This window comes from Chenopodium quinoa, unplaced genomic scaffold (genome assembly GCF_001683475.1).
Source record: "Chenopodium quinoa cultivar QQ74 unplaced genomic scaffold, ASM168347v1, whole genome shotgun sequence".
NCBI lineage: Eukaryota > Viridiplantae > Streptophyta > Magnoliopsida > Caryophyllales > Amaranthaceae > Chenopodium > Chenopodium quinoa.
The window spans coordinates 1636244-1642969 of NW_018743196.1; the positions used below are offsets into that span (position 1 = coordinate 1636244).

Here is a 6726-nt window from a genome sequence, read left to right on the forward strand (position 1 = left end):
CAATACCTTGTAAATCTTAAAACTTAGTTGATTTTAAATCAAATAGGTATACAAAGATATAATTTCTACTAACTACTACAATCAACTTGAATTTCTACGCAAACTATCTTATTATACCTTATAAATTTGTGTTTATTTATTTTTTATTTTTTTCTTTTGTATTAAATGTATTATTAATCAACTTGATATTAACCTCTTTTTCTCAAAATAAATAAATTAAAAAAAAAAAAAGCACCAACTTGATACCTAGCCTCAAGAACAAAACTATAATTTCTCTACTAAAATCACAATACACATATTGAAGTTGAAAACAAGTACACATTATGCTCATATATTCACTTATATGCTCTTGCATTACTTCATCATTTACGTATCTAATTCTACCCATTTCTACCATTTAAAAATATAAATTAAATACTACTTGTACTACAAATGAAATTAAATCCCATAACCTCAACCTATAACACTATCACCATCTCACACATGCTTCATCTGGTTGTATCCTTGTCTTTTTGGCGCCTTTAAGCACGTGCTCCACTGCTACAAGTAATATCTTGGCCCTAATATTTCAGGCTTGCTCACTTCATCCCAAAATTATCTGCATAAAACAGTAGAATAAAAAAATAGAGCTAATCACATATGATAACACGATAAACAATTAGCTTGTATTTTACGTGAAGTTCATATATATACCTAAAGTTCATACAAAAGAAACCTACAAGTAGTTTCCTCTTCTGAAAGAGGAGCATTCTGAATGTCACCCATATTAAGAGATATTTGTAACCACCAAATAATTAACCTGCAGATATATCAGTTACATAGATAAGCAAACAAAAAAGAACAAATGTATTAACTTGCGGACAAATATTTAAGATATCTAAATGATGATGAAGGCATATGCAAAAGCTGATACTTTAAATTCAAGATACTTAATTCTATTATTCTAGCTGCCTTTAACAGCTTATACACTTAATCTGCGATAGATCTATGGGGAAAAGCATGGTCTAGACTTATATCCACAAGGCACAATATAAATACATAATGCGAAAAAAAAAAGAAAAAAAAACACTAAGCTGCATACACGTCCGATCAGAAATCAAATATAAGAAATCTCACAATAAGCATTCCATAGAAAATTGTGGGTCTTCCCATGAGAGCCTTTACGAGCAGCCATTAACCAAAAATGCTTAATATATATAAGCAATAACCAAGTTCATTGTCTATCATGTTTGACGAAAAGAATAATGTGTTGCCAATTTCTCTAATCTAAATATAAATGTACTGTATAAGGCAAAGCATCATAAGAAGATGAGAGGTTTTACCAAAGCAGTATATATTAAGAAATAAACCCAAAAACAATTCATAGAACCCACTATTCATTCAGCACCATAATTCTGGAATGCCAATGATGCCTTCATCCCAAGCCTACTCAAGAACAAGGCATACAGGATGTGCAGAAGAAACACGAAGAAGCAACAATTTAGTAAGAGCTGCCAGAAAAAGAGAGTGTAAGCTTGCTGGCTACAATATACAAAATAAAGAATTGATTTTTTTTTTCTCTATTTATAATAACAAAGCCTAAATGTTCAGAAATTTGTAGGTCAACAAAATCTTTCTTTAAAGATTAATAAGGATAGTTATAAAATAAAGTTAAATTCATACAAGCACAACAAAGAAAAAAAAAACCCGGCAAAAATCCATAAAAGCAAGAAGTCACTCACAGATACTTATTATGAGGTTCGGAGCTCCAAAAGCATTTGAGCAGATTGATTGAGAACTTCTCTGAGATTGTCTTCCTCTCGATCTTCTCTTCTTTTCCCCCTGGAACTCAACAAAGCAGAGCGAGCAAGTGAGAACTACAGTAACTTTAGAGTTACTACAACTCAGTTGTTGTATCAGGGCTAGCTGACAGATTCGAGGGGTACATTATTGCTCACAGATCATCAAGATTTTATACAAGAAGACCTGTATAAAAACACACAAAACAAGTATGAATAGCAGAAACATTGATGTAGATAGTTGCAACTGAAGTATAAGTGAGAAATCTAAATAATCAAAGAAACAGGAAGAGACGTACGCTTAAACTCATCAAGACCTTCGACCAGATTTGGAATTTAGGTAATGCCCACCTGAGAACGCAATCATGCAATCATAGTAGGGTGTCCTTTTTTTTTTATTTTTTATTTTTTATTTTTATTTTTTATTTTTTATCTATGCCTCCTAGATTAACTTTGTTATGGGAAAGGTCATAATGTTTCTCTTATCTTATGACAAACTTTAGGCAGAAAAGTCTGCCTCCTTTTCAAATACTTTAAGAACATGGAACCCGTCTTCTTCACAAGATTACAGGTAAGAGGAATCTTCGGAACATTAAGTCATCTATTTCCTTATGTGCACTTCAGAAACTTCTGTCAGTTTTGTAGCACACATTATGTGTTATAGGATCGATAAAGTCATAAATGACAAATGACATAAACAATATTCAATTTTGTGTCATGACTACGTTGTTTGGTGATCGTGATGAGTTGTATTTTCCTAAAGTAATGACTACTCTCTAAGCTTTAATGAGTATTAGGCCATTGGCAGGCTTTTAATAAATACAATCAAGAAAATAAAGTAAGCAAGCAGAGATGTAAAATAACTGAAGTGCTCAAGAACAAGAAGTCTAGAAGAGTAGTATATTGTAATAATCTCAAACATAATAGCTTGATATACTTTTAGAATCCATCGCCTCACAAACTCATGGAGATTCATAGAAATGCAAGGTCTAACAATGATCTAACTTTGCACATCTTTTGAATAAAAACTAATTATTATTTCAGATACAAAGGATCACGATCCTGCTCACCATCATTAAATTTAAGCAGGAAACGGCACACATAGTTGCCATACAAAAATAGGAGATAAGAGTGAATATATTTGAAAGACTAACCTCTTTACTCTAACAAGGATGTCCAGGCTGCTTTCTCGGTAGTTAAGTTGATATGGAATCAAGGAGGGCCACGCAGTTGAATTTTCTTTTTTGTTATAGAAGCACAAGACTAACTTCAAGCACTGCATTATTTTGCACCAACCTGCAATTGCTGCTAATATTACAGTAGAAAAGATAAAGGATTCTCAAGTTATCAGTTGTATGGTGTAAATTACTCTCACGTATATAATAATAAATTATAAGGAGACTATCATATCAAACATGACTTCTTTGTTGACTCCTTAATACTTCCCAAACTCACTTGATAAGTTATTACATTCATATAAGTAGAACACAACCCTTATCTAGACATACCACATGTACAAACCTTTACATATATATTTTCTCACCTCATTTAATAAAAACAACAAAAGGCTCATGTAATACGAAATAAGAAGTTAATTAAGAGTGATGAATAAACTTGGGGAGATTAGTGTTCGTTCATCAAATCTATTTTATAAACATTTAAACCCTTCAATACATTTAAACTAATTAACTTTAGTCACTCACACATTTGAAAATTTAACATACACATTAATCCCTCATCACTTTGGCAAATTATCAATTAGTCATTATCCAAAATTGCCCACATTTTAACTTTATAACTAATGTGTAAATAAAAGAAGAAGGGAAGACAAAATAAATAAGAGAAGCCCAAGCATTCATTTTAGCACCCCAACCAACTCAACACAACAACACCACATAGGCATCAAATGAGCAATAACAGCCCGCTGCGATAGAACCAGGGTAGCAGACCGTAGTAAATTCCAGAAGGCATAATTCCTAGCACACAACTCCAAATCGAGAAATTCTTGAGCCTAGATTGAATAACTTTTCGAGATCTAAAACATTGATGAAGGGACTATGAGCTAAAAACAACTTCAGGTCGATGATTTTTGGACGAACAGAATAGCAGTAACAGGGCAGCACCAGAATAACAGCGGCAACAGCGTGAAACAACATCTACCCTCTATAGTCACTCACAACAGCAATATCTAACTTGACAGCATAAATTTTGGCAGCAAACACCATATGCATATAAGCATATTAAAAAGAGAAAATATTGGGAGAAAATAAAAAGATATGGAAAAAAATAACAAGTAAGCTGTTCATATTAAAGGTTAGGTGAAAATTGAACCAATTAGAACAAGAAAGAGAAAGGGGAGATAGAATTGTACCTGTAGATCAACAATTCTGTTACAAATCAGACAATAATGTTACTAACAATATATTTGGATGCTCCAACATGAGCTGCATAACTAAGAATTTCAGCGTTTACAAAGAATAGAAGGTCAGTACAGCAACTAACCCTCATTTAGTTTCGTTTCCGCAACTTGAAGCCCTGAAACTGATGATAAAGCTGCAAAAGAAAGAAAAGAAGACGCTTACTGTATAGTACGCCAAATTCGCATTAATATTCAACATATACTCTTTTCTTTTTCATAACTTCAGAGCTAGGACTTAGTACATAAGTAAAAGACTACAAATAAAACTATGAAGTCTATAACATACATAAACGTGCAGTATCAATAACATGCTACACTATTATGAAATCAGGGTCGGGAAAATAAAGGTATCGCAACTAACAGAGAGACTGCTTTCAAGTCTCCATGACCTTCAAACAGAATAGGGAAATTGTATGATTGTGCAAAGGAGATAAAGTAATTATATATGCTTATTCTTTTCAAATATAAATTGAAAAACAACATTGCAAGCGAGCACACACAAAGCTTGCTCAATTTTAAATATGTTATGCAACATATTAACTATACAAATGAACAAGATCCAAATTGCAAGTGTAAAATAGGTGCTGAACGGAAATCTAAATACTATGTATTTAGGATGTATCTTAATTTGTGGTATAAATTGTATTAGGGACTCCAACCACACAAATTTATCAAAACATGATCATGTTGTCAAACCAGATCAAACAGGCCATTGAAATTCATACCTTAGCAAAGACATCACATAAGTACTTAGCAGCGCTCTACATCCTCAATAGCTGCTACCGGAATGTCACCTATAACCCCCATTTTTATTAATACCTAGTTCATAAAATTCAATATTAATAACTGTTAAAATTTTTAAAAATCAATCTCCAATCAAAAAATTCGAAATTAAGTAACCCTTAACAAATCAATCTTTCACCTTACAGTTCAAACCTCATATAAAAAATGGTAGCACTACTAAATCAACTTCAAAGTAGATTACAACAAAAATCAAAGCTTAACAAATACCCAACTAAAAATTGCAATCACAATATCAGATCCCAAGAAATCACACTATCATAAAAACAGAAGTAAAAAATAACAAAATCCCATTAAGAAATACACCAAGCAAATCTTTAGCAATTGAATCGACTCAACGATCCACTATGCCTATATTATTTTACTCGATAAATTACAATGTAATAAAACATATTTTTTTACTTCAGATTTCACCAAATTACTTCCAGAAATGAATCATATTATCTTACAACAGATTATCATTATATTAATCTTAAGAAGCAAATTTGTAGCAAAAACTGAATGTTTAGAATCTTGCCTAGCATAAATGGTCAATAAGTCCTTCACCTTGAATTTTCTGCACATACACATCCATGACATGAAAGACTGGTAAATAAGAAGTATATTCAGAAGGCATCATAAACCCTGAAAATTGATTGCTAATTAAACAATCTAGGTATTTACTCACCATCCATGAAACATCCTTCTTCGCCTGAAACATAAGCTCTAGTCAATATGAAAGTAAAATCGGTGAGGGTTTGGATTGTTTCGAAAAGAATCTCATGCCTCGCACTGCTAACCTGAATATGACCGAAACTTTAAACTTTCAGATACATCAAACTGTTAGTCCTCTATAATATAATATCAAAACATGTTTCAAAATAATATAAAAAAAAAAAAAAAGAACAAACATCCAATAATACCCGAGTATCTTCACCTCAAACTCGAATCCACCAAACCTGGGTCCATCTTCCTCCTTGCAAAAATTAAATTTTTAACATCTAAAACACCCATATAACGTAAAATAGTGAAATTAATAATCAAATAAAGTCAATATCTTGAAAACTTATAAGACTAATACCTTAATTTTGGTGGGGTTGAATCAAAGATCCAAAGTAATCTCCTCTTTCTGGAAAAATACTGAAGAACATAAGGAGTGACCCGAATAGCAACAACCCATGCTCCGAACATCAATCCGTGGGATTGAAGCTGCGGCAGAGCTTCTTCCTTGCTTGGTTTCTTCTAGAACATTCCTCCGAACATCTTTGCTTTAGGAAACCATTTGAAATCAAATTCAATAAAAAAAAAAAAACTACATGAAAAGCCTAGAAATAAATAAAACAACCTTCATATAAAAGGTAAAAATCTAATCGAGGAGATGAACATCAAAGTATCGAACCAATTAGAACAAGAAAGATAAATGAACCTTAGCAACCGCGTTGCCAAAACTGATGAAATTGAAACACTGAGAAGAAGCGAATCCCATCGCCATGGTTTTTCAAGGATGATCGGTGATTTTGAGCTCATCGCCATCATTGTTGGAGGAGGACATATTTTCTCTCTCCTTGTTTTCCATTAGGAATTCTGAGCTTTTTTTTTTGAGATGAGGAGGAAAGAGAAGGAAGTCTGTGAGGAAGAAGGTGAGGAAGTCGGTGAGAGAGCAAGGGGCAAGTAAAGGGGCAAAATTGGCAATTCTTTAATTTTAGGGGTAAGGCTGTAATAGCACCACAAAGTACTATTCACCAGCTA

At 32.6% G+C, this 6726-nt stretch overlaps 1 long non-coding RNA gene across 31 annotated transcripts; it reads right to left on the reverse strand.

Annotated features, from left to right (window-relative positions):
- Positions 1–252: 252 nt before the first annotated feature.
- Positions 253–6551, reverse strand: LOC110733077. 31 transcript variants are annotated; one of them, XR_002513545.1, is made up of 11 exons: positions 6404–6551; positions 6059–6245; positions 5901–5953; positions 5666–5777; positions 4923–5016; positions 4281–4331; positions 4150–4165; positions 2078–3074; positions 1722–1965; positions 694–1490; positions 253–598 (listed from the first exon to the last, which is right to left on the reverse strand). It is a non-coding gene; the product is annotated as an uncharacterized LOC110733077 (long non-coding RNA). The 31 variants fall into 31 exon arrangements; XR_002513541.1 differs by having other exon boundaries at positions 2078–3083; XR_002513548.1 differs by having other exon boundaries at positions 2078–3086.
- Positions 6552–6726: the final 175 nt, after the last annotated feature.